The following is a 26,194-nucleotide window of genomic DNA, read 5'->3' as shown; positions in this document are numbered from 1 at the left end:
ATCGTTACATCCTGCGACGCATGCCAAGCATAGACAGCGTCACCTCTTGGAATAATGCTCTAAGCCTATCTGCCTTCTGATCTGACACGTTATTAACAATGGAATTCCAAGGACTTCAGCTGGTCTGACGACAGGAGGAAGGAGGAAGGAACAAGTGGGAGGGAGGAGGGCCAATTAAAGACTTTAACTATGTCTAATTTCTGCTTCAGCACGAAAACAGCCAAAAAGCAAGAGGTAACACACTGTGAATACAGACAGTTGGCAGTACTTAGCCTAAAGTTTTTGAAAGAAGATAAAATATGCAATTTCTCCCTTTCTCCTTCTTTTCTTTCCGTGAGGGACCGGACTCTCCGACATCATTTTGTCCCCCTCCTGGCGCACCTGCGGGAGAGCTGTCGTCGAGGGTGATGGCTGCGTAGCCCGTGCAGCCGCACCCCCGTCTCTGCGGCATATTAATCAGCCCTCAGCACTGTTAATACAGTCACTTCCATTGTCTGCCTCCCACTTAAAGGAAGTCTGAGAATCAGGTAAAGGCTGACGTGTCAGGCACATGCGTTGCCCAAAATAAAGCTCGATTCTCTGACAGTCCAATTATTAAATCAGGCTCGTTAGCCCTTTCTGTTGCCACAAGTGGGGAGGATATGGAGGGGAAATCTGGCAACATGTTGTGGAATTTCTTCTCACATTGGACGTTTTGGAGCAGAAGGCTCTTGTCACGTTAAGTAGGAAATATCTTCACGTCAAAAAAAATACAAAATAGGAAAGAGACAACAAAAACTGAATTTTGGAATTAAGCTTATCTTCACATTTTTCATAAGCCTTTCAACTCTCTGGCACACCACAGTTTACACCCACTGACATGTCACTGCCCACATCTCTCTGCATTTTTATCTTTAAAAACATATTTAAGAACCCACATCTTACAAAAGTAGCAACTAAAGGATTTTTTATTTCTTTAATTCCATACCAGATATAAATAAAATAACATTTTATTTTAAGACAAATAGTAATTTAAATAAACTATTTTAAAAATAGAAGCTTAGAATCAACATGTATAGGTATAATTTAGGCATGGTTTTGCCTGAGTTTATCTGTGTGTACATGATGTGTGTGTGTGTGTGTGTGTGTGTGTGTGAGAGAGAGAGAGAGACAGACAGACAGACAGAGATTAGATGAACTTTCACAACTGATCCCAAAACCAAGTTTAGAGATTAGTTCTTGAAGTAGGTAGTGCTGACACAGAGTAAGATTTTCCAGAATATTACTTTCTTATTTTAAAAAATTGATTTTGTGTTTTCTAACAAAATAAATAAATAAGTCATTCTCTACTGATACAGAAAAAGTACTTTCCTTGAAGATGTTTTCCTTGCTTATTTATTTATTCATGGAGTCCAATATTTGAGTTCTCACCAGTTACACAGGCTTCACTAAGTTCTAGGGATAAATAGATGCACACACTTTTCGGATCCCTCAGTTCCAGAGAGCTGAGCCCCAGGGAGGACAACTGGGGGTAATGGGATTGCCCAAGGAGAAGCGACCCAGGACATCTGAGGAACAGTAGGTTCATAGAAAAAGGACCTTGAGTTGGTTCTTGAACAATGAATAGGAGTTCTTCAGGGAGGCTTTTCAGGGTTTTATTCAGGAACCCAACATCTGAAAAGACCAGGAATGGAGAAAAGCATGGTGCTCTCTGAGAAGCAGGATTCCAGCCCAAGAAGCAATGAAGAGAATGGCAGACCAGGAGTCTGATGACCTTTAATCCCATGCTAAGAAGTCCTGTGAGACAGGGAATGGCTTGATCAAAGTTCTTACTAAGAAAACAAGTTCAAAAGAAGCAAATGAAAAAAGCAGAATCAGACCAATAAATACAGAGAACAAACCGATGGTAGCCAGAGGGAAAGGGGGTGGGGCAATGAGCAAAATGGGTGATGGGGAGTGGGAGGTATGGGATTCCAGTTTGGGAAGGGATCAGTCACAGGGATAAAGGGTACAGCATAGGGATACAGTCCATAATGTTGTCAGAGCCTCGTACGGTGGCAGACGGTTGTTGCCCTTGTGGCGAGCACAGCGGAAGGTATAGAGATGTTGACTCACTATGCTGTGCGCCTGAAGCTAGCATAATACTGTGTGTCAACTGTACTCAAAATTTAAAAAAAATAACAAATAAATAGAACTGAATTTATCTGAAATTCAAAAAGAAAGAAAAGAAATTCAAGAACAATTAAAAAATGAAACTAGTGGGGTAAAGATTGAGGGTAAGAAATTTTTAAAAGACAGACTTCTAATTCAAAATGTCAATATTCCACCCTCCCTCATTTTGAGAAAATGACAAAAAATATAAAAACTTACATAAACATATAGGAGCACTGGAAATCTTGCAGTGGTTCAGCATAGGATTTGATTTCTGAAGATAAAATGTGTGATGCATATGGCTAAATACATACCTAAGACCCACTGCCCCATTTTTCTCTGATAATATACCCCTGATTTGTTTGTGAAGATATATTACTACCCCTCAGCAGGATACTTGCTTTCCCATTCCTGCATGTTGTTGAGTGTAGGCACGGATATGTAAGCAAATGTATCTTTCAAGGTATTTCTGAAAGAATTCTTGTCTTCTTATACATGCATCACCCATGCAGTTGGTTTTTTCCTTCTACCTGGAATGAGAACGTGATGGTGAATATGCAGCAGCCATCTTGTGGTCACAAGGAAAGCCAACACAACCCTAGAGATGTTCAATCCGACAACATGGAGCTAGTATTTAACCACCACCAGAAGACAAAAACTTTAGAAAAAAATTAACTCATGTTTGATTAAAACCGTCAAGTTAGGTTTTCTATTACTTAAAGACAAGAGTACCCCTAACTTATATAGACAGTGAATGGGAACAGAGTAAAGACTCAACGAATATGAGAAATGTAATTCCATAAATAAACTAGATAATATTTCCATAATAAGCTAATTACAATCACCACGAGAAACAAAAAAAAATGTCATGCCCACAGTTTTAGCTATCAGCCAAACTGTCACTCGAACATGTAGGAGTCTCATTAAGCTTTATGTTAAAGCTAAGGGGAGGGAAGCTGCTGGCTGGTAACCCAGAAACAAAAGAAGAAACCCAACATGAGGGAAGGTTTAATAAAGGTAGAGAGAAGGGGATGGGGGAAAAGGAGGAAAAAATATATAACAATAGAAAATTTAAAACACAGTGTAAAAATAAAATTCTACGTTGCTTATAATAATTATATTGATCATGCCTAACATTTAAATAATATTTGAAAAACATAATTGACTTAAGTAAAATAAGAAAACTATCAAATTGGTGTATACAGACACGTGCGCACACTCACAGACAAAAACAAATCATGGCAGACACTGCTAATATTCATTCTCCTTCTTCCTCAGATACGCAAACTTGATTCTGTTTGGAGTGGCAATGTGCTCACCCCAAAAGGTCAATTTCCACTGGGATTCTTATGTATGATAAATAATTTTTTTTTAAGTTAAGGGAGTTTTATTAGTCTGGGTCTAATCAGGAAAATGTAACACAAAATGTTAGATATAATTATATTCATACTTATGATGCAAAATTGTAACAAACACTTCTGAGAAATCAACATTGCAACTAGAAAGAAATAGCGAAAAACATAAAGGCTTGAGTACCTACTAAACTTTGCTTTAATAAATACATTCACAAAACTATCCGCACCAAACTGAAAATACCAATAGTTTTCAAATATTCATGAAATTTTGAATATTCATGATATGAAAAATTATTAAATTCCAAACAGTGGAAATTAAGTCAATCACATTCATAGTTCATATTCTGTGATTGCTGTGTGGAATACAGAGGAAGTTTTAAAACACCTTTTGAAACAATTCCTGGAGTAAAATCAAAGTGGAAATCTCCATCTATTTGGAGTTAAATAACGACGATGACAGAATTTATGTTCTGCATTCCGAGCAGGATTCAGAACATTCATAACCTTGAGGGCACTTTTATCTGAAAACAAGAAACACTGAAAGTAAAATTATCAGTCATTTATTCCTGAATTTCTTTCATTAAAAGAACCAAAAATAATGCTATAAAGAAGGGTGGAGTTAGGAAAGATTCTAATATAAAATAACGGGAACTTTGAAAACATCACCGTTTATCAAAAATTGGTCTTTGAAGCCAAGAATAAAATAAACACTGGTTAATTCTGATTAGAGGAAGTCAGAGAAGGTTAGACTATACATGAAAAAGGTGAAAAGAAATCAGAACTAAAGATGTAAAGGAGTTTTTCTTAAAGAAAAAATTTAAAAATCCTTTTATTAAAAAATAAAAAAAGCAACTTGATGGTTTTCTAGAAGAGTATACATTACAAAATTGCCTCAAGTTAGAAAACTTGATTAGACCAATTCTCATAAAATAAGTTGAAAACACAATTTTCAGTTTTTACAAATTTCCCTTGAAAACTTGACGAATTCCTTTTTTTTTTTCCTAGCAAGTCTACCAAACTTTTAAGGGAAACATATTTCCTATATTACCTAAAAAATTCAAAGTCAGATTATTTCACTCTGCTCAGTCTGCCATAACAGATACTGTGGACTGGGTGGTTGGAACAACAGAAGTTTATTTTCTCAGAGTTATGGAAGCTGGGAAGTTGGAAATCAAGGTACCAGCTAATTTGGTTTCTGGCAAAAACACTCTTCCTGGCTTCTCATTATGCTCTCACATGGCTTTTCCTAAGTGCTTGTGCACAGGGAGAGAGAGGGAGAGAGAGAAACAGAGGTAGCTCTCCAGTATCTCTTGAGCTCTCCAGTATCTCTTTCTTTTTTTTTTTTTTTAAGATTTTATTTATTTATTTGACAGAGAGAGATAGCCAGCGAGAGAGGGAACACAAGCAGGGGGAGTGGGAGAGGAAGAAGCAGGCTCCCAGCAGAGCAAGGAGCCCGATGTGGGGCTTGATCCCAGGACCCTGGGCCAAAGGCAGACGCTTAATGACTGAGCCACACAGGCGCCCATCCAGTATCTCTTCTTTTAAGGACACTAATCCTATTGGATCAAGGCACCATCTTTATGACCTCTGTCAACCTCCATTACTTCCTTAAGGGGCCCATCTCCAAATGCGGCCACACTGGGGCATTAGGGCTCCAACGTATGAATGTGGGGGAGACACAAACATTCAATCTATAACATGTTTAAAGAAAGAGCATTTTCCCAATTCATTCATGAGATATCTAACTTAGAAATTCAGTAGCAAAAAATCATCCATTTAAATATTAGCAAATTAAATCCAGAATTACAATAAAAAAAAATTGATGCAGGTAGGATTTATCTCAGGATTGTTTACCATTAAGACATATACCATTCTAGACAGTACTAATATTATGCCTCGTACTTCCCCGAAATAGAAAGCTTCTCAATCTTCAGGCAATCACAGAGATAAGAGTTTGTAGGTAAATAAGGGAAGTAAAGGCCCCACAAAACGTGAGTAGCACACAGCACATTTGCCTTTGACTTTGCAGAGCTGTTTAAGGCCAGTGTCTCAGGTAATTCTTGCTTCACTGCAGACTTTGGTCCCCTCGGTCAAGACATTCATTTCTGCTGACATTACTTATGGGTAAATGCTTTAATCTGTTATCAGCACTTCGCGGATATTGTTCCCCTTAACTGTATTATTCTGTATAAGTGATGGGTTTAGAATGTTGGCATATTAGCGAGTAAGCAAGAATCCGTAATTTCTAACAAAAGAAGGTAAAGGCCAGTTCATTGCGGACTACATAACCTAGCAACAACTTACTTTACATGGGGTTGAGATTTCAGAGGTAAAATGGTACTTAGTACGGTATAGGAAGTGTCATTCTCAAGGTGATTGGAATTTTCTCTATAGATACAATATATATATTTTTCTAGTGTGGGTCAAAGATCATGATGGATTCCTTGACCCTGAAGGCAAATCCCTGGTCCAGACGTTAGTCATCCTAACCAACCCCGGATCACGTCAGTACCGTCTGCATTACTAAACCCCCGCTCACGTCCATGGTTTTCATCACTGCTAAATCCTGCCTGTTTAGCTTTGCAATTCGTCACTCAACTTCAAAACCAGTGACCCATTTCGGTGACAAATCTTATCTAAATCGACTTAAATTTTGTTAACATCAGTGTTATTTTTGTAAAAAATGAGCAACCGCTTTATTAATCCACTAATAAAAAAAATTAATGTTTCTTCCTTTCCCTTCTTTTTACCCCAAATAGAATAGTCTTGGAAAAGCAGAGAAATAGAATAGGGGGGGAAAAGATCGATTAGTTTTTTCCTAAAAGTTACAAAAGAATTTTGTATTTTATTTGCAAAATTGAAAAACAAACAAACAGACATCAACTTGCAGGAAGTTACACTGAGCTGTGACCAAAGAAGAGGGTAAAGCTTGGAAACGTGAGTGTGCCAGTCATAGTGCAAGAGAGAAAAAGGCTTTTAAAAATTTCACGATAGGGCACCTGGGTGGCTCGGTCAGTGAAGCATCTGCCTTTGGCTCAGGTCATGATCCCAGGGTTCTGGGATTGAGTCCCGCGTCGAGCTCCTTGCTCAGCTGGGAGCCTACTTCTCCCTCTGTCTGCTGCTCTCCCTGCTTGTGCTCTCTCTCTCTCTCTCTAACAAAAATAAATAAATAAAGTCTTTTTAAAAATCTCACTATAAAGTAATACATTGAACATAAATGTACAGATTGATTTAAACAAAGGAGACTTGGAGGACAACAGTGAGAAATGTTTGAGTTAGTATGGTGCTGGCTTTGCCGATACTTGGCTGTGTTCCTCTGCCTTCTCTCTTCAGCAAAGCGAGGGCATGTTAAGCCAGCTCCACCCGCCCTACCATCTCCCTGCTACCAGGAGAGGGCAGGGAAGCTAGTGGACAGGTATGTATATTTTCCATATGCTAACCATGAGTTAGCTCATCCCTTCCTAAAAGCTATCTTCTGAGGCAAAGAGGGTCATTTCACTTTATAGTCAAAGAAGCTGAGATTTAACTGAGGTCATTGGTTCCCTAAGTTCACACCAGATGAAGCGAGGGTTTTAATTAAACCTTTCTCTAGAGCCCCTACATTTCCCAAAAGGGATCCAGGAATTAATAGTTATAACTTTGGGGGAAAACTCCACCTTCAAATAAACGTTGGAAATGCTGGGATGAACAAAGCTACAGAGACCCGTTTGCCTAGGCTTTCAAAGTGCCTGCAAGCCACAGCGTGCTCTGCAGAGCCCCAGGGGCAGCTCGCATGTTTGGCATTCCTCGTGCTTACAGAACATGGCGCTTTGTCACAGGGTGAGCTGTTTAGGAAATATGCTTTTTAAAGCACTGAACTCTACCAAGCTGTGCCCTGAAAGAGATGATAGATTTTGACGGTTTGAGGAAGAAAACAAAACAAAACAAAAACACTATGGGAGCCTATAATGAAGAGTGAAGTTTTTATTCTGTGGGATGACAGAGATTTGCTAGGGGCGATTTAAAAAGAAATGTTCTAGAATATGCCTAGAGTAACGTTTTAAATACTACCAACTTCTGTAGAAGATCTAATGATAGAGAAGAGGATGGTGGGGCATTGAACTACAACAGTGTATCAGCTACGTATCGTTCGCTTGTTAGAAGATAAAATGTATAAGTCAAGCAGAGAAAGACAATTATCATATGATTTCTCTCGTCTATGGAACATAAGAACTAGGATGATCGGTAGGGGAAGAAAGGGATAAAGAAAGGGGGGGTAATCAGAAGGGGGAATGAAACATGAGAGACCAAGGACTCTGAGAAACAAACTGAGGGCCTCAGAGGGGAGGGGGGTGGGGGAATGGGATAGGCCGGTGATGGGTAGTAAGGAGGGCACGTACTGCATGGTGCACTGGGTGTTATACGCAACTAATGAATCATCGAGCCTTACATCGGAAACCGGGGATGTACTGTATGGTGACTAACATAATATAATAAAAAATCATTATAAAAAAAAAAGTAGAAAAAAAAAAGAAGATAAAATGTGTGCTCACTGCCAAAAGACACAGACTTGGGGTTCAGCAGACTCATTCATCTGTCAGTGAATTCACTCACTCGATCCCTTTTTATCAAAAGCCCCTCTGCTTTTGGCATCATGCTCTAGGAAATAAGGGTGGAACATTGAACAAGGCAGACACGAACCTGTTCCTGCGATATGCACAGTCTACCGGAAAGACCGGCACTTCACAAACCATTGCAAACGTATGGAGTGTGTAATTGAAACTGTTACGGTGTTTTGGGAGAATATTACGGTCAGACTCAACCTTGTTAAGGACTCAAAGAATCTCAGCTTTGTAACTTAACTTGTATGATTCGGGGTGAATTATTTACATTTCCTAATGTTTAATTTCCTCATCGGTAAGTGAGATTAACATCTTACAGTGTCCTTATGAGACATAAATCCCATATCACATGAAATCACCTAACAGTACCTGACACATGTTAATATTAATAACTGACATTTATGAAAGGAGCACTATATGCCTGGCATAATTTTACATGCATTGAGTCATTTAATCCTCAAACCACCAATGAGTTTGGGTTAGATGTTATCCTTTTTCCTCCCTCTAAATCTATAAATTCATAGATGAGTAACCTGAGTCACGGAGAACTAAGGGTTTTGTCCAAGTTCTCAGATTTAGAAAGCAAAAGATCCGGGCATCACAGACAAGCAGTCTGACTCCTCGTCTAAGCTCCTGACCTACTCTGCTTCACCACCAGCGTTTAAGCCTGGGGGAAGCAAAGGAGCGTCACCCAAGGAGCTGGAGAAACTCAGGGCCGGTCAAGGTCAACATGGAATCCTCAGGGGGTCCAGGTGTCTGCTAGCAAACAGGGCAGTGATTTGGTTGCCTCTTTTCAAAAGATACTCTGATATTGAATTTTCGAGTCTAGACCCCCTAATGCCTGGAAGCTGAGAAAATAAGTTGATAAGTTGATCTGTTTTAGTGTTTGTTTGGTGTTTGTTGTCACTGTGGCTTGAACTGCAGAAGTAAGAATCTGCTCGTCTTTTAGTTCGGGGAGTGATAACTCAAGACGGTGTTGAAATAATACAAAGGCAAATATTGCAGCCTGAGGTGTTGTTTGTAACATATGAAGAGGGGGTTCCTTGCCAGTCTTCCATTTGTGAGCGGGGAGAGGGAACCTGGCAATTTCCATGCTTAGGAAAGCATGTCTTGGCTAGCGGGTGTGAAAACCGGAATGGGAAGAGTAGGAGCTCATCCATGGCATCTTCTTTCGGTGGAACGACTGGAGCCACAGCACGGAAGCCAGTCTGTGGGCACAGATGAAAGGGTCCGAGGAGTGAGCCCCTCTGACCTGTCTCTACAGTGGGACTTGCCGAGGGGATGGAAATGGTCTCCATCTGTGCTGACTAATGGTGTACCCATTCATCAGATGTGGCTACTGCGCATTTAAAGTATGGCCAGTGTGATTAAGGAACCGATTATTTAATTTTTATTTAAGTTAATAAATTTAACTTGAAACAGACGTGGTGGCGAGTGCCTGCTATATTTGCAGCGCAGGTCCGGACCCGCAGTTCTCACAGTTTCAAACTTTTACTGCTGACGGCTAAGGAAAGAGAGAGGGATGAGGAAGAACACCCTAGCCCTGAGAGCTGGAACCCAGTATCTGGCCTGTCAAGTAGGAGCAAATCCGAAGTTCTCGGACTCACTCAGTTCATAGTGTCCTTAGTGTCCCAGTTGGTTTTTTTCTCCATGTTCCCCTAAGCAGAGGAAGTACCCAAACGTTGCATGCTTTCCGTTGTTAGGTATAAACGATATGGTGGTGCTTATGGGATACTCAGTGGATGTCACTGTGCTCCCCTCAAAAGTTTAAACTACGCCGGGGTGCCCTTAAAACTGTGCTGTCGTGCCTCAGAGCACCTCTGCACACTGTCTGGGAGCCACGAAGCTAGGTCATGGGGTTCCCTACCGAATGCCGCCGACAGCTCACAGGATACCAACACCAGATGCCATCACTCCATGACCATGTTGGAACAAAACTAAAACAACGACACTGTGGTCCCACAAAAGTGACTGAACATGTCTTATCCTGGCCAGTGAGAGCACCACTGCCCATCACACCTCAAGCCCCACTGCATGGCTCCTCTTCCACCATCACAAGTGTTGAGAAGCTCAGTCATCAAACCACCTCTGCTTCCTGGCAGCGTCCGATCCAAAATTAATTTCCTTACATCCCCCCCCCCACCCCAATCAAAAGCCCAGACTGTATGGCAAGCCCACTCAACACTCTTACTGAGACCCCTCCTGACTGCCCATGGCGTGCATCTTCCTGCCTGTAGCAAGGTAACACACCTTCATCTTCTTTGGTTTTCTTTTGGTTTCTTTGGTTCATGTTCCTGGTGCTCTATGGGCGCTGGGATTTATCAGCATGGATTCTAACACTTCACATGGCAGTTTATAAAGAAGACGCTTATGTTGTACTAATGGGATGATGTCTCCCTTTGTTACTTCTTTTCTAGAGACATATGTATCTTTGTGTGAATCAAAAACCATTGCTTCAGCCTTTTGCAACAGCCTAGAATAATGCTAGGTTGGAAATAATAATACTCACCAGTTGTTCTGTGACCTAACAAATGCTTTCTTTAATAAAATTGTAGTTTGATTACCTCCTTCTTTGGATTCCTACAAGGGACCGAATACACAAACAGACAATTGTCAAACCATGTATGAAAACGGAATCTGCCCCGCAGTCTGCAGCAGCCATGCCAAGGAAACAGCCTATCGTCCACAACAACCATCCGGAGAAGCCAGCCTCCAGGCCGGAAGTCAGACTTGGAGGAAGGAAGACCATTTAGCAATGGGTCCAGGAAGCCAGACAGTAAGTAATCCCTGTAACAGTCAGCCTACAACAGCCAAGAATTTATTAATAACTGACAGCTTCCCTAATTTTTGTCCTTGGTTCCAACGAGGAACAACCAGGGAAAGCGCTAAGCAATCACGTAGGATGCCCCATGTCTAGTGGGCCCACCAGGCATTTCCACCGCCCACACCCTCTACTCAGGGCCCAAGCCCTGTCCTCCATGACATAGCTGCCCCTCTCTTCCGAGTCTCTGCTGCCGCACTCCCCCATGACACCACGTAGCTTTGCCTGCTCTCATTTCACTGCCACACCTGTATTTGAAATCCGATTGTATATTTCAAAACTAGCTTCCAGCAAGTTTGCACCAACCTGGATAGTCACTAATGCGCTTGAGATTTCTGTCTCCCTGCTTTTCCCTCACTAAATACTAGGATTTATCAATCTTTTTAATCTTGCTAATCTATTAATAGTCACTGGCTTGTTATGTTTCATGTGAATTAATTTGATTTCACAGAAGTTGAGCATCTTTTCACGTATTTATGGGCTGTTGGTATTCCCTTCTTGTAAATTACCTATGCTTGTTTTGGGTCAATTTTACAGGAAGACCAATTTCCAAGTCAATCACTACTACCTATAATATGTACTAGATTCTTTTTTTTTTTTAAAGATTTTATTTATTTATTTGACAGAGAGAGACAGCCAGCGAGAGAGGGAACACAAGCAGGGGGAGTGGGAGAGGAAGAAGCAGGCTCCCAGCGGAGGAGCCGGATGTGGGGCTCGATCCCAGAATGCCGGGATCACGCCCTGAGCCGAAGGCAGACGCTTAACAACTGCGCCACCCAGGCGCCCCAGATTCTTACTTATAATTTTCTACTGGATGGCCCGCTAGAAATCCAGCTGAGGGTGTTGTTTTTAAAGAGCTATGTTTACAGCAGGGAATTCTCATCAAGAAATTCAGTAATACTAGATCTAGGAAGTGAAAACCGTGTCCATAAAAGAGACCTGAATTCCAATCCCAGGGAGAATGTGAATGCTGGGTCTCAACAGGCTGAGTGAACACTTTGGAACTGTAAGCAAAGAAGTGTGTACTCCCTGGGCACGGCCTGGATCGATACCTGGGCCGGGTGGGGCTCTCCTGAATGTCAGGTTCAAGCCAGTGGAGCTCAGAATTGTCGCCTTGCCTAGCAGCGATGTCCTACAGCCCCCAAAGATAAGAAGCAAGCCTCAGACATTGTTCGAGGGACAGCTATCCATCCGCCCTACCCTGATTCATTATCCAAGAAGACAGGATGGAGCAAATGCAACAAGGCATCAGTCTGAGGCTGATTTAACTCGGGACACTGTGGAGACTCTGAAGGGACGTGACTTGAAGTCACACGCTGTAGGATGAGATGCATTTTAGCTGTTTGTCAAATTAAGACATCGTGAAATGGGTTACAATTTCACTTGGTGGTTTCAACCCACTAAATAAGAGCTCCCTTCCAGGTTCTGCTGGTCTTCTGTCAGCTGCATCATTTTTGCCTACGTGCCCTCGGCGTGTCTCAGGACCACGGATGGGATTCTAGATACTAGTGAAGGTTTAAACCGCAAACACAAAATGTCAGATCTTAGGTTTTTTATCTTATTTAAAGGAATAACTCCCTTCTTCTCTGGTTTGCTTCTCCTTCCCGTTAGAGAAGACTCTCAGGCCTCTTCAAAGCCACATTTTTATACACATGATGGAGATATTCCGGGTCTTCTTTCTATAAGACCAGATCCCTTTTCACAAATAGAAAGTCATAGTGAAACTATTGCCTGAAACAAACGAATGGAACAGTAAACCCGGCTTATTAAAACGTATAAAACCCCACCTCAACAGGCAGCAGGGAAGGGAATATACGCCGTATGCACACATGATGATAAAGAAAAGGAGAGTGACGTGTGTGTGACGCAGACTCAAACTGATCGGCTATATCCTGGCAAGGAAGTGAATTGAGCGAATCAATAAATTCTGCATAGAACTGATGAAACTGCCGTCATAATTATGGCACAGTACGTTACAGAAGCTTCCAAGCGCTTGACCCTGGATCCTGTCTTTGCTTATTGTTCTTTCTGGACACAGGAGTCTTGCTGAACCTCATCAAAAAAGTAGACGACTCAGCTAAGGCTACGGAAATGTTAACTGTTGTTTCCGTTAAGACGTAACTAGATTAATTAGCAAATAAATCATTTTCCACATTACAATAATGTAAACCCTGAAAACAAAAGAAAATAGGTGCTTAGTTAAAACACACACACGTATATTCATTCAGTGCTTTATGACTGAATACTCCGGAGATTCGTCCCCTGTCCCTGAGGCACGGAGTTTGCATTTAGGGATCTCCTTTGGCTGAAAGATGCTGAGAAACAGTTCTTTGCGGACCCGGGGGCCACATTTCTGAACAGATTTGGAGGAGGGTAAGTTTTGCTAGTTCAGGTCAATAGGAATTTATGCGCAGCTAGAGAACTCAGAGTCTACAGATTTAAAGCCACGCCCTTGGGAAGAAAGCTTGATGGGGATGGGGGCAGTGGGACCACAAGGTGGTTTCCTCCAGGGGCACACCCACCAACTGCTTTTCCCTGCACACGGAGCTGCATTTGATGTGGCTGTAATGAAGAGCAAATGAAATCTCATCGAAAGTGATCTTTGCAGCAGTACTCTGACATTTTTAAATGCAATGCGCTGAAAAAGACACGCTCATTCTTCTATTTTTTGCAACAACAATAGCCACACTTTCTATTTGCAATTGACTTTGTGCAAATAAACGCTTCCTAGATTTAGAAAATTTAACTTTGTTGAAATGTTCCAAAAAGGCTTAAAGAATCTCACACACATCGCTGGAAATTCATTCAAAGGACATAATGGATAATTAAGAATGCCATTCTTTCCACATGATGGAAATGCCCCCATGGATCCAAGCAGGGCAATAGGCCTCGTCCGGTCTCAGAAGAGAAGATGGGTCAAAATAAATGTTACTGGTACTTAAGTTATTTATTTGGGAGGAGAGAACCTAGATAAAGTCCAAACAAAGTAAACTATTTGAAAGAACTCTTCTAACAATGTTACTGAAACAGACGGGTTGAAGAAAAATCCTACACACTGCCCAAAATAAGCCACAAAATGATTCAGCAACTTTGATGCCAAGACTGCAGATGACTTCACATAATTTAATGACATTTAAATACAATGAAGGGGTAAAGCTTTGCTACTCGAATGCTGTTTCAACATTTTGAGCTACTGAGTGAGAAAAAAATAATCCACAACGACCTTGCTTAGTTAATAAGAGTTTCCTATTAAATTAATTGGTGACTCACTTTTTTGCATTGTTAACACAAAACCAACTTGGGAAAGTATCTGGCATTTTAATACTTACCTCAATGAATGTAAAGAACAACTTTATATATTCAACGAATTACCGATTCTGCTTAATCCGAATATCATCTTCTATTTTTGTCTCCCCTTTCCCTTTCTCATATGTTATGAGTGAGGTAATCAAGTTGTGTTCCCTTAACATAGCAGCGTAGACAGACCACAGAGACAGGACTTTCCTCCATTAAGCACCATAGCTGGTGGCTGTCATGGGGGAGGGGACTGAGGAGAAGGAAGAGATGGATGAGGTTTTCCATATAAAGGTGTTATTTAAAAACATTTAGTTCACTAACATATTACTTAAAAACTATTATGTGTTTATTGTTTACAAAATAAAATACAGATATGCAAAGGGGATAAAGGCAGGGGAAGGAAGAGAAAGTCACCCATCACCCACCCACCCACAGAAAACCAGTTCTCTATGTGAAAATAATAATAATAAAATCTCCCCATTCTGTTCAATGACTTATCTTTCTATTGAACAGCATGATGTGAATATCTTGCCAAGTCAGAGAATTTATTTTTATTCCTGCATTTTAACGGGCGTATTGTCCCTCGGCTGCATGAACTCTTTGACTATCCATCCACCGTTGAACACGCAGATCAAACCCATTTTTGTCTATCCGAAAAAGCCTGTCATGCTTTCTTCGTAGCTGCTTCCTTGTACGAACATGTTCAGCCGCTTCTGTGGGATCATTTCCTAAAAGCAGAATCGCGGAGTCAAAGGCTAGAGGCTTTTGATACATATGAACAAATTGGTTTCAAGAAAGTTTATTCAAACTTAAATGTCTACCAGGAATATAAAAGTTCCCTTGTTGACATTATTACTAGTATTCCTATGAATCTTCCCCCATTTTGTGGGTAAAATGTGTTCCTTACATTTAGTTTTCATTTCTCACAGGTAAGCGGGAACCACTGCACACGCGCATGAGCCACTGTGTGTAAGAGCACCCGCAGCATACACTCGGTGGCTGTCCTCTGACAGCAGCCGGAAGGGTGTAACATGCTGAGGATCTGCTCCCCACCAACGAGTGAGAGAATGAAGAGGCTACACTTCTAGTAGGCAACAAAATGATGCTAAAATAAAGATTTCATTTTGGTAACAAAATCACAAACATGCCTACCCATGCTGAGCGGTTTAAAGAATATAAGAGCAGATACGCAAAATACGATTATTCTTCCTATTAAATGGATTGATAATTTGAAAGCTAGTGAAATGCTGACCAATGAACAGAACCCCACGAATGAGTGCTGCTGAAAGATCGGATCATGAAAGCCTAGCAATATTTCTAGGGGTATCCGCTGGGCATTTGGAGAATCTTAATTATTCTTAGCACCTGCTTTCGGAGTTTTTAACCACTTCTTAACCAACTGATGGAAAGTAGCAGATGGAGACCAAAGCCTCCTATCAGGGGCGCCTGGGTGGCTCAGTCAGTTAAGCATCTGACTTCGGCTCCGGTCATGATCCCAGACTGTTGGGATCGAGCCCCGAGTCAGGCTCCCAGTTCAGCTGACAAGAGTCTGCTCGTCCCTCTCCCTCTGCGCTTCTCCCCCCAGTGGTGTGTGTGTGTGTGTGTGTGTGTGTGTGTGTGTGTGTGCGTGCGCGCGCTTTCTCTCTCTGTCTCTCTGTCTCAAATAAATAAGTAAAATCTTTAAAAAAAAATTCCTGTCAGCCATGCTACGGAAAGTGCAGTAAGGGTCCAGCACGCAGGACATCATGACCGGCATGCCACAACCACAAGGAAATCACCTGGAAAGCAGGGGCTGGCCGAGGAAATTCTCACACCATCGGCTACTGAGAAGTGAGCCTCAGACCCCCCGGGAGAGAGGGGGCCAGGGCCTCCACAACTGAAATGAAATCAGATAAATAGAAAGAATAGGACCGACTACATCCATTGTCTAGATGAAAATAGGGATGAGATAAAGCTGTAATTGTTTCTTCAAAGTTGGTTTAATTAGTAATAACTTTGTCCTGTAGAATTTTTTATGCAACTGGAAAATATTCAACTGGGGAGAAGTAAACACGTTTTCTTCTAAGCATCTCACAGGACATGTTTGTGTTTGGCATCTTGTATTAAATGAAATTAGGAGAACAAAAATGTAAAAGTAAGATGACAAATGAAAACAAATATGTGCCTTGGAAGAAAATTCTGGTACACGGTCCCACAGGACGATGATAAAAGGCCCAGGTCTGCTTTGTTTGCGAGCTGGTTGGTTTGCCTCGGTTGACACTGTCAGCAGCACAGGAATTCGGGGGGCTTTTGATCATTTTCTGGATTCCCCTGGGATATCCAGGTGGAAGGTTTCTCATATCAAGAAGCTTTAAAAACGTCAAGCTTGAGTGAAGCTAAATCTGATTATTTGATGGCCTAGTAATCTATGGACTTTTAAAAAGAATAATAGCTTATAATTTTTTTGCACTGTAATTACAGACCACTTCCACAGACATTAACCGTCAGTGGGTATTTGATCATTTTTGACTTGGAGAAACTGAGGCAGGGCATTGCTACGTGATTCAGCAGAGCCTTGGTTTTATGACAGAGCTGAGAATCAGATTTATATATTTTGATTCCCTGAGTGCAATTTTACTTTCATTACATCTTAGCCAATTCACACTCAAGTTGAAATAAGTTGTGTAATAAATTCCCATTTTTTCTAACCCTTCCTTTCCACCCAAACTGGAGGCCAAAGAATGGAACTTGACCCTTGGGAATGTTCTAAGATGCCAAGCAGAAAAGTCTCAGACTGTTGCCTTCCCCTCCCTCTCCACTTTTTTTGGCGTCCTCCTCAGAGGCAGAGGTGAAGTTAGTGTAACTGTTGGCTCTATTAGGTGGCTAATGGAAGAAATCGATTCCAAAAATCAGGTTTACCTTATTGATTAATTCCAAAGATGACAGCATAGTCTTTTAGGATTGATATTAGCTCGATGCCACATGTCATTTTGTAAATAACACAAATCACGTTGGATTAAACTAAAATGAAATTCCTATCTTCTAGTGCTCCAGTAAAACATAAGGATAGCCAGATCTGAAGGAGAGATTTTTGTTCTAACAGAAAAAGAATTCCATTTTCACTTTAATAGCTATCTCTTGGGACTTTCGCTAGAAAGCAATAATTACTATATATGAATGGGTCTGAGGCAAATTATTTTTAACTAATTAAGACAATTTGATGGATGATGAATAGAGGGGAAATCTTTGCAGTGTCTTAAGCATGTGGGGAAAGATCATGAGTTCAATTTTTGGGTTACCCAGATGGAGATGCTTCTAAAACATTCGTGGAGAATGCCATCCATGTATTGAAGATACAGACCTGGCACTTAGAATAAGAACCTCAGCAGAAGAATAAAGTAGGGAATATTCTGGGTATCAGTAATCAAGGCTGCAGGTATATGAGATCGCCTTGGAAGAGAGTAAAATAAGAAGAAAAGGAGCCTAGTACTAAACCTGGAGAAACCCCAGTGCTTATAGAACAGGCAGAAGACAGCCTGGTAGTGGAGGATGAGGGAGACTGGTTATAGCAAGAGGAGAGAGAACGGGGTCAGAAACACCCAGAGAGGAGAGCGCCCAAGGAGGAGGGAGTGTCAGCCATGTTGATGTTACTGAAAAGCTGAGTCGGCAGTGGGTGAAAGTTGTTTCTGGCTTTACCGAACCTGCTTTTCTGGGTCCCAAGGAAGCGTCAGACTCCACTGAGTAATGGAGTAGAGCCGCAGGGATGGCATTGAAGAGTGAGGGGGAGTGAGGAGGGGAGCTGGTGCACACAGCTCTCTCCTCCAGGGTCTGGCCATGACTAGATGGGGATAATGGGATCTCGCAACATCCAGGCAGAGTTATTTCATTTTATTTTCTTTTTGAAAACAGGAGAGACTGAATCACATTTCAGTACTGGTGGGCAGATCAGGTAGAGAGAGAAGAGCTGAAAATGTGGGGGAAAGATAATCAACAACTTTATTTAAAAAGCATAAATGGAGTAGTTCCCAGAGGAGGTACTGGCTTCCAGTATTTACCAATAGAAGAGGGAGAGCTGGGGTAGAAAAGGGATGCCAAATATTCTATTTATTTATGCATGCAGGAGCGTGGATGGATTTCCTCTCTAATAACTTCTGTTTCAGGTAAAGTAGCATGAGCAGTCCACTGCTGAGATTCAGGGAGGGTTGGAGTTTGGAATAGAGCTTCTAATGGTTGAAATAACTATTTTGGAGAGCTGGAGAGCAAGCCAACCAGAGGAAGATGGGTGAAAAGCCAGGCAGTTTTGAGGGAATCAGTTGAGTTTGGTGACCGTGAATTGTAGAGGTGTCAAATTGCCAGGCCATGAAAATATAAACGCAATGTTCCCTATGTGAATTATTTTGATTACCAAGGAATATAGAAGTTAGCAAAAGTTCACGACCTGGTATCTAAGGAAGAATTTTGGAATCTGACAAAGTGGGCTGAAGAAAGCCTAGAACACCTGACAAATTAAAATAGGTTCAAAGTGAAATCATTTGTGCATTACTGACAAAATAACATGAATGAAAGTAAATATCAGTACTCAGGATGCAAGAAAGTTCGGGAACAATAGAAAATAGTAGTTCTTAATACCACACGGGACCAAATCCAAATTATAGCGTGAAAGGAGGACTCTTATTAATAGACAGATAAGAATAGAAAAGAAGATTTATATATCCAAATGAAAGTGTAGACACAGGTTTCCCCCACCTCACATTAACCTGGTCCCCTCCAAAGACATGGTTACTCTAAGTGTGACCTTTAGAAGCTTTGGTTGGATGGAGTGGGTATATGTAGAATTCTGCTGTCTAAGAAGATACCCCCCCCAAACGCTGCCTGTGCCCCAGATGACTTTGGACAGAGTGGGTATATGTAGAATTCTGCTGTCTAAGAAGATACCCCCCCCAAACGCTGCCTGTGCCCCTGATGACTTTGAACATGCATCAGATCATTTCTTCCTTAAATATAACAGTTTTATCTCCAAAAGGTTAGATTGTAAAAATAGCTGTAATATTATTATCCTCCTAAAATTAATATTAACTATTTCACTTATGCAGTGTTTGAATTTTCCCAAGTGCAAAAAATCACTTTTATATAACTGGTTTGAGTTAAGTTCCGTTGTTTGATATGCCAACTTGCAATCTGCGGTATCTCCCTTTTGTGTTGTTTATTTTGTTTTGTTTGGCTTGTGCTCACAACATATTTGTTGAAGGAGCCAGTTTATTTGTTCTACAGAATCTCCCCCAGCCTGGACTCTGTTTATTGTATCACCATAGTTTTCTTGAACCAGCAAATTTGTAGATGAGAATAGACAATTGGTCAGATCAGGTTTGACTTTTGAGCAAGAATAGTCCACAGATAGCATGGTGTATATTCACCAGGGTAACAAAATGTTTGGTCATTTTTCCTTTCCTTAGGTTTGCAGCCATTGACAATCTTCATGTGGACTCATTATTTCATGAAGGGTTGGGAAAAAAACAACAACAACTGATATTCTACTCCTGTCGTGCCTTCTTCATTTACTGTGTGAAATAATTCATAGAGAGAAACCCTTGCTCATCCAGCAACAAGTTGCTTGCCCTGAGATGCAATTCATAGAGAAAACATATTTGAGGTTCTTCAATGCACTGCAGTCATAATCTTTACTGTTGGTCAAGTTCGACTGACACAACCTTGGTAGTCTTGACCCTGGGAGTCGTTCATAACGACCTTGATTTCTGGCGGAATGAGCTGTTCCAGGCTCGTTTTGTATGCTGGTCCTGGAATTAGTCATTTTTCTGAGGACTTCGTCTCCCTTTAAACGGGAAATATTACAGACTATAGTCTGAGTATTAGGAGCTAATAAATCTTTGGCCATTGTTCCAGTTGTTTAGTTGATAGTATTCTAAACATTTAACCATGATTTGATGTTTTCCCTTGATTGTGACAGGAGGAGAGCCCTTCCAAAAGTACACAGACATCTTCTTTCCGTTCAGAAGTGGCACCACCTTCAGATGAAACCCACTGAGAAGGTTCAGGGACAACATCACACAGCACCAGAGCAGTAGATGGCTTCTAGAACAACTTCCCCAGTTGGGCTTTCATGTAGGGCCATCCCCTTCTGCCCTCCTGTGCTTCTGGGAAAAAGCGTAGCAGTTGTATCATGCTATCTAGTCACTGTTCCTCTGCCCTGCCTCTCATTCACCGGTTCATAAAAGAATAGGCTACTCTGCAAGCTATCAGGAAGCACCGGAAGGTCCTCCAAGGAGCCCCACTCTGGGAATCGGCTTCCACAGCTCCTGCAGGAGCCTTTGGCCCAGTTGCTTCGTGGAATGGTAAAGAGTCAATCATGAATTTTAAAACCACCTAAAATGGTTTGACTTGCTGCTATTCCTTTAGCTAGATTTTGTCAGTAGGATCTAAACTCTTCTGATTGGGATGAGACTCTAGTCCTGCCAGGGAAATTCGTCTTTATGGTCCCCAGGACAAGAAATGCCTTCTAAAGCTTTATACATATGCAGAAGAAAGACAATGTATAGGTTCAAAATAATCATTGCCATTTGAGAAAAAAGTAGCAATGATTCTATCTCCCCTTCAGATAAATAAGAACAAGGTTTCCTTATCTGAGTCACTTCCTTGAGATTCTCTCCTGCTTCTGATGACTCTTTGGTATATTTGCTGAAAATAGGTTAATAGAGAAGGTTGTTTGAGAGATGTTTGTACAAAAGAGTGATTAAGTCATATCAGTTATTTATTTTAGTATAAAGTTAAAAGTTTAACTTAGAAGACATAGTTTATCTGCTCTTACCAAGAGCTTATTTCTCAACCAGTAAACCCCACAGAGAGCCTACATCTCGAAAGGACTCTGTGTCTGTTACCTCTGACACAAAGTCCCAATCCACTGGATATTCCTTAGTCTTTATTTTACTCAGCCATGACTTTTGACTTTTAAACCTTTACCCTTTGTTGAAACTGCTCTGGAAGTAGTGACACCACCAGTTTCTGAATTTCCTTCTACTTCGTATACATAACAATCTCTTTCATGGATTGTTGATTTTCTGTGTCTGCCCTTCCAATATCAGTCTTCACCCACATCTCCATCTTGGTGTTTCTTCTCTTCTTTACTTCAAAGATAATGAGTCATCTTTGATTCATACCTGCCCTCCTGTCCCTGTCGCTGAATGATGCTGCAGTGGACTTGGCTGTTCACCCAGACAGCAGTACTCACCCAGATCTCTTCCTCTCCCTGAAAATCCCTTTCGCACACCCTCTTATACTCATTCCCACTGCCATTGACTAACACCACGTCTTCACCATCTGTGGCTGGCTTGTTGCGTCAGCTTCCTTGGTAGTTTCTCAGCATCTCGACCTGACAACGTCCAACCCATACAGTAGCCACTAGTCACATATGATTCTCTAAATTCTAATTACATGAAATTAAGAATGCAGATTTTGGGGGTGCGCGGTCATCCAACGGACTATAATCTTTAGGAAAGGAGAGTCTTTATCTCTTTTGCTCAAAAACGTCTCCTACACCAGCAAGGTGCCAAAAAGTAGCAGCAAACATTTGTTGAGTAAATGTTAAATGAACTCAGATATTGGCTAGTTGCCTGAGTTCTTTAATCATAAATCAGAAGTATCTCTCCTAACACAAGCTAAATATCTTAAAAGCTTTGTTTTTGAAACTAAAATCATGTTTAAATATTTAATAAACACAACAAACTTTTGGAAAAAGTTAAAAGTTGTAACATAATGAGGTAAAAATAAAAAGCACCTTTGTAAAATATCTTGGAAACACTACACTGGAAAATGTGCCAATTACATTATCCATTTCATTAACTTGGTAGTTTTCACCATAAGATTCTTCTTTTCTATGTCTCCCTAGAGAGACAAACAAACTATAATAGTATAGACACTCTAACAGTGATGGTGAAGATGCCTAAGCAGCCAGAGCTGTATAATGCTTGCTCTTAGAGCAATTTGAGAAACATACGTAGGGCACCATTAGTTGAAAAGATTTCCAAGGATGAAAATATGATAGAAGATTGTGGATCAAGTGTCTCCTATCATTGCTTTAAGCAGTAATTCTCATAAAATAGCTGAGAGCATATGCTCTACACTGAAAAGCTTCATTGACCACAACCGACAATATAAAACTGAATATATTATTTGAACGATGGGTCTAGTTCACCAAGACATCCAACACTCTGTTTTTCCTGTGGAACTTACAAACTTCAAAGTGTCATTTAATTAACTTACAATAATCCGAAAATAAATATTCTTCCGTTTACTAGAAAAAGCAAATGGATATTCTACATCTCATATTGCACGGTACTCATCAACCATAGGCAAAGACAGAAGCTGTCAGCAGGTCACTGATAAGACAACCCTTAAATGTTAGTGAAATATGATAGACTCAAGTTATTTAAAGTCTTTCGTGGTATTTACAAGGTCTCAACTTTTCTTATTTTCCTGTACTTGATTAGTTTCAAATTCTCTAACTCTTATTTACTTTCTATTACATGTTCAATATTTAGACCAAACAGGATTTCCTTGGCAAATTTCACAATGTTTTGAAACGGGTAAACTAGGTGAGTCAACAGCAATGTGAGAAATTTATTGCTAGTTGGCCCTTATCCAAACCCCTGTACTCCATTTCATTAAAGTATGGCAGACTATGTTAGCAAATAATGAACTTGGAAAAAAACTTCACAGACCATATGGCTTCAACTGATTTGGCTCCAAAATAGTGCCTTAAGATTTGCATTAAAATAAAAAAGATATTACAGAATAAAACCACAGTAAATTTTTTTTTTAATTAAAGAAAATTAAGCCAAAAGAATAGAATCTTTTTCTATTCCAAAATATTTGATTCTGCATATGGTTGCCAAAATCTATAATCAAGTTGCGTTCAGTCAAATATACACACAGATGTGGACATAAATACAGATACTGCGTGTGCACAAATCCACACCCACATTCTAATCGATGTGTAAGATATTAGGAACATCAAAATATATTTGTCTCCCCTTCTAAAACTGGGCTTCCTGTAATCTTGGCATATACACTGCCACACCTTTCCATGTTATATAAATTAATGCACTATTTATATTAATACCAAGATATTACAGAGTAGAATGCAAAATTTGCTCACACTTCCCAGCACCCAGAAATTATCTAGCAAATATTGGGGAGTTGACTCATTAGCGAATTAGATTTTAAGGTAAAGCATTGAAAGTTTGCCACAAGCCAGGTAACACCTTAGACATCCAGCCATTCACTCTCAACTACCTTTAAAAATGTTTCGAGAGAGTTTAAGAGATATCACGGGATTTGGCTCATTCTGTATGGTCATCTTACCGCCGCTTCCTGAGATTTTTTCCCAAAAATTACTCTCCACGAATGACATCTGCTGGTCTCACTTTGGAAAGTTTACACTCTCAATGATACAGCACACAACTAAAATCACATACAGCAAAATAGCCAGTGCATACACACCATCGAGATTATAAAGGGATATTAGTATATCACAGAAAGGTGGACACCTCCTTATTATCAACAAACAGATGGCTCTCAAAATTCCCCCCCAGAAAGTGACTGAAAATATTAGTATAATTCAAGTAAATTTATTATGTAAATGAAAAACATGACAAGGCAAAGTAAAATGAAGCCTCAGTGTTTGGTAAAAGTGAATAAGTTATTCATAGAAATTTAAGATAAGTTGACTGATACTAAAACATTTCCTAAAATTTAAGAACTAGCTTTTCTATTGGGATTACCATGTGTCAACCCTTTTCTCATTACCTTACGTATATCAACTCATGTCATTCTCAAGATAGTCCTCCCCACTGGGGCGTCTGAGTGGCTCAGGCATTTAAGCTCCTGCCTTCTGCTCACGCCACGGTCTCAGGGTCCTGGGATCCAGGCCTGCGTTGGGCTCTCCGCCTAGCAGACAGTCCGCTTCTCCCTCTCCCTCTGTGATCTCTCTCGCTCTCACTGAAAAAAATAAAAAATTAAAATCTTTTAAAAAATTAAAAAAAAGACTGTCCTCCCCATTTAGGTACCATCATTATCCCATTTTACAGAGAAGGGGAATTAGGTCTGAAAATGCAGAGTGACTTTTGTAAAGGTTCACAGCTGAGCTGAGAGCTAAATCCAGTGTGAGTCGAAAGTCTGATCATCCTTGTTATACACCAGCAAGAAAAATCTACGGAGATAAGAAAATATATTGTTAACCCAGTTGTATGTCACAGATATTTGTTCAAATTATTTTATAATTGCAAATTGAATTCGGATTTTTTTAAACGTGTAGGTTGCATTATATATATCTGTATGGTACCTCTTTATTAAATAGGAAGTCACACGAGATCAACAGTGATTTACGACTGAACTTGTAGGCATGAGGAAGCAAAGACACAAACACAATTTTATGGCCTAAGGTCGTCATGAATGGCATTAGAAACAGGACTCAAATCTCCTTGTGGCCAATTCGTATCCCCACATGATTTTTCTCCTTGAGCAGTTAACGAAGAGGCCTTCAGGTTTCCTTCTGATACCGTGCTGGCTCAGGGTCACCTTATCTGTCTCACGAGGTTTGACATAAATAAGAAAACATATGTGTAAGTACAGGAGCACAGTGCAATCATGAGGTAGCATCATTACTTTCATTCTTGCTGCTGTGAAAGAAAACAGGACAATTCACAAAAAGGAGGAGGGTCTCTTCCCCACCTTGTTAACGTGCACTGTGTGGCGATGGGAAGAACAGGGTGTTTTCCTGAACATTTCAAACTCAGTATGTTAAATATTCGGACATAGCGCTGCTGGTGTGCAAAGGTGTTCTGGTTCAGCACCTGAGACGAGCCCATCTCCCTGGCACAGCAACAGTTCGTGTCCAGAGCATCGGTTCTTCTCTCCATATACTTCACTGTTTTAAAAGCATTGCTTTGTGTCTTTGTGAATATCCTTTATTAATTTCACCTGCCTGATGTAAGGTGAAACTTGGTGAAATATCAACTATGTCAGTTCCTGTTGACATGAACAGTCATCCTGGCTTGAAGACAACCACAAAACCACTCACGATAAGACATCTCTTCTTCATCCGGTCGCATCTTCCTATAAAATGGATAGAGAAACCTGGATCCTTTCCCCATCACTGAGCCCTTCCACGGAGAGCTCATACATCAGCTCTTAGCTGCAACATTTGATCTTTCATGCCTGTTACGCTCACTGCTAAGTTTTGAATAATTCTACATCTGGTCTCGATGAGACATTGACTAGGGAAACATTCAACAAAATTACATACGTATTTGCTGAAGTCTTGCACCATTAATCAAATTCAAAAATGAAAAAATACAACTAAAACTTCACATTTCCATTAGATAATTACCTACCATTTGTAATAGCCTTGTTCCTTTTTCTTATGACTTATTTTCCATCTTTCTCCCACATGCGCCAGATGTCAATTTGCTGCATTCTCAAATAAGTCAGATTTCCTTGGTTGATTTGTGCTTGATGGAGTTTTTCTTTGCTCACATCATGCTCGTTTCATAGCTGGAAGGACGTGAGTGCACAGAGGCAAGGAGCTTCCAGTGCCTCGACAGCAGGGATCTAGTTGGTGCAAATGGACCTCAGAAGGGCTTCATAAAGCCGATAAATTAATAGTGTGACACCTGCTTGGGATCCTGAAACATGGAGGAAACAAAGCACATCACAGGAATACAGAAAGCAGCAGAGCTTTAACTCATTTATCATAAATCACTAATTGTCAATATGATTAATGAATAAAAATGTTCAATGTTAATGAAAACGGCCAATGGCATTCACACTTCGGTCAGCTTGCTTCCCACACATCCAGTGTCTAGAAATTAACAGACTTTCCATCATCGAACAGGTGTTCAGCATCAACCTGGTTCTACAAGCTGACTGGGGCTGTCAGTGTCGCTCCCTCTCTTTTGCAAATGGATTCTTGTCTTACCTGGAGGGCCCCATTTGATTGC

The 26,194-nt window shown here is 40.6% G+C and overlaps 1 long non-coding RNA gene across 1 annotated transcript; it reads right to left on the bottom strand.

Moving 5' to 3' along the window:
• Positions 1 to 24,258: 24,258 nt before the first annotated feature.
• Positions 24,259 to 25,942, bottom strand: LOC103658409. Its single transcript, XR_567152.1, has 3 exons — positions 25,589 to 25,942; positions 24,538 to 25,310; positions 24,259 to 24,405 (listed from the first exon to the last, which is right to left on the bottom strand). It is a non-coding gene; the product is annotated as an uncharacterized LOC103658409 (long non-coding RNA).
• Between the last annotated feature and the right edge of the window lie 252 nt (positions 25,943 to 26,194).

This window comes from Ursus maritimus, unplaced genomic scaffold (assembly GCF_017311325.1).
Source record: "Ursus maritimus isolate PB19 unplaced genomic scaffold, ASM1731132v1 scaffold_18, whole genome shotgun sequence".
Lineage (NCBI taxonomy): Eukaryota > Metazoa > Chordata > Mammalia > Carnivora > Ursidae > Ursus > Ursus maritimus.
This window is presented reverse-complemented; position numbering and strand designations above follow the sequence as displayed.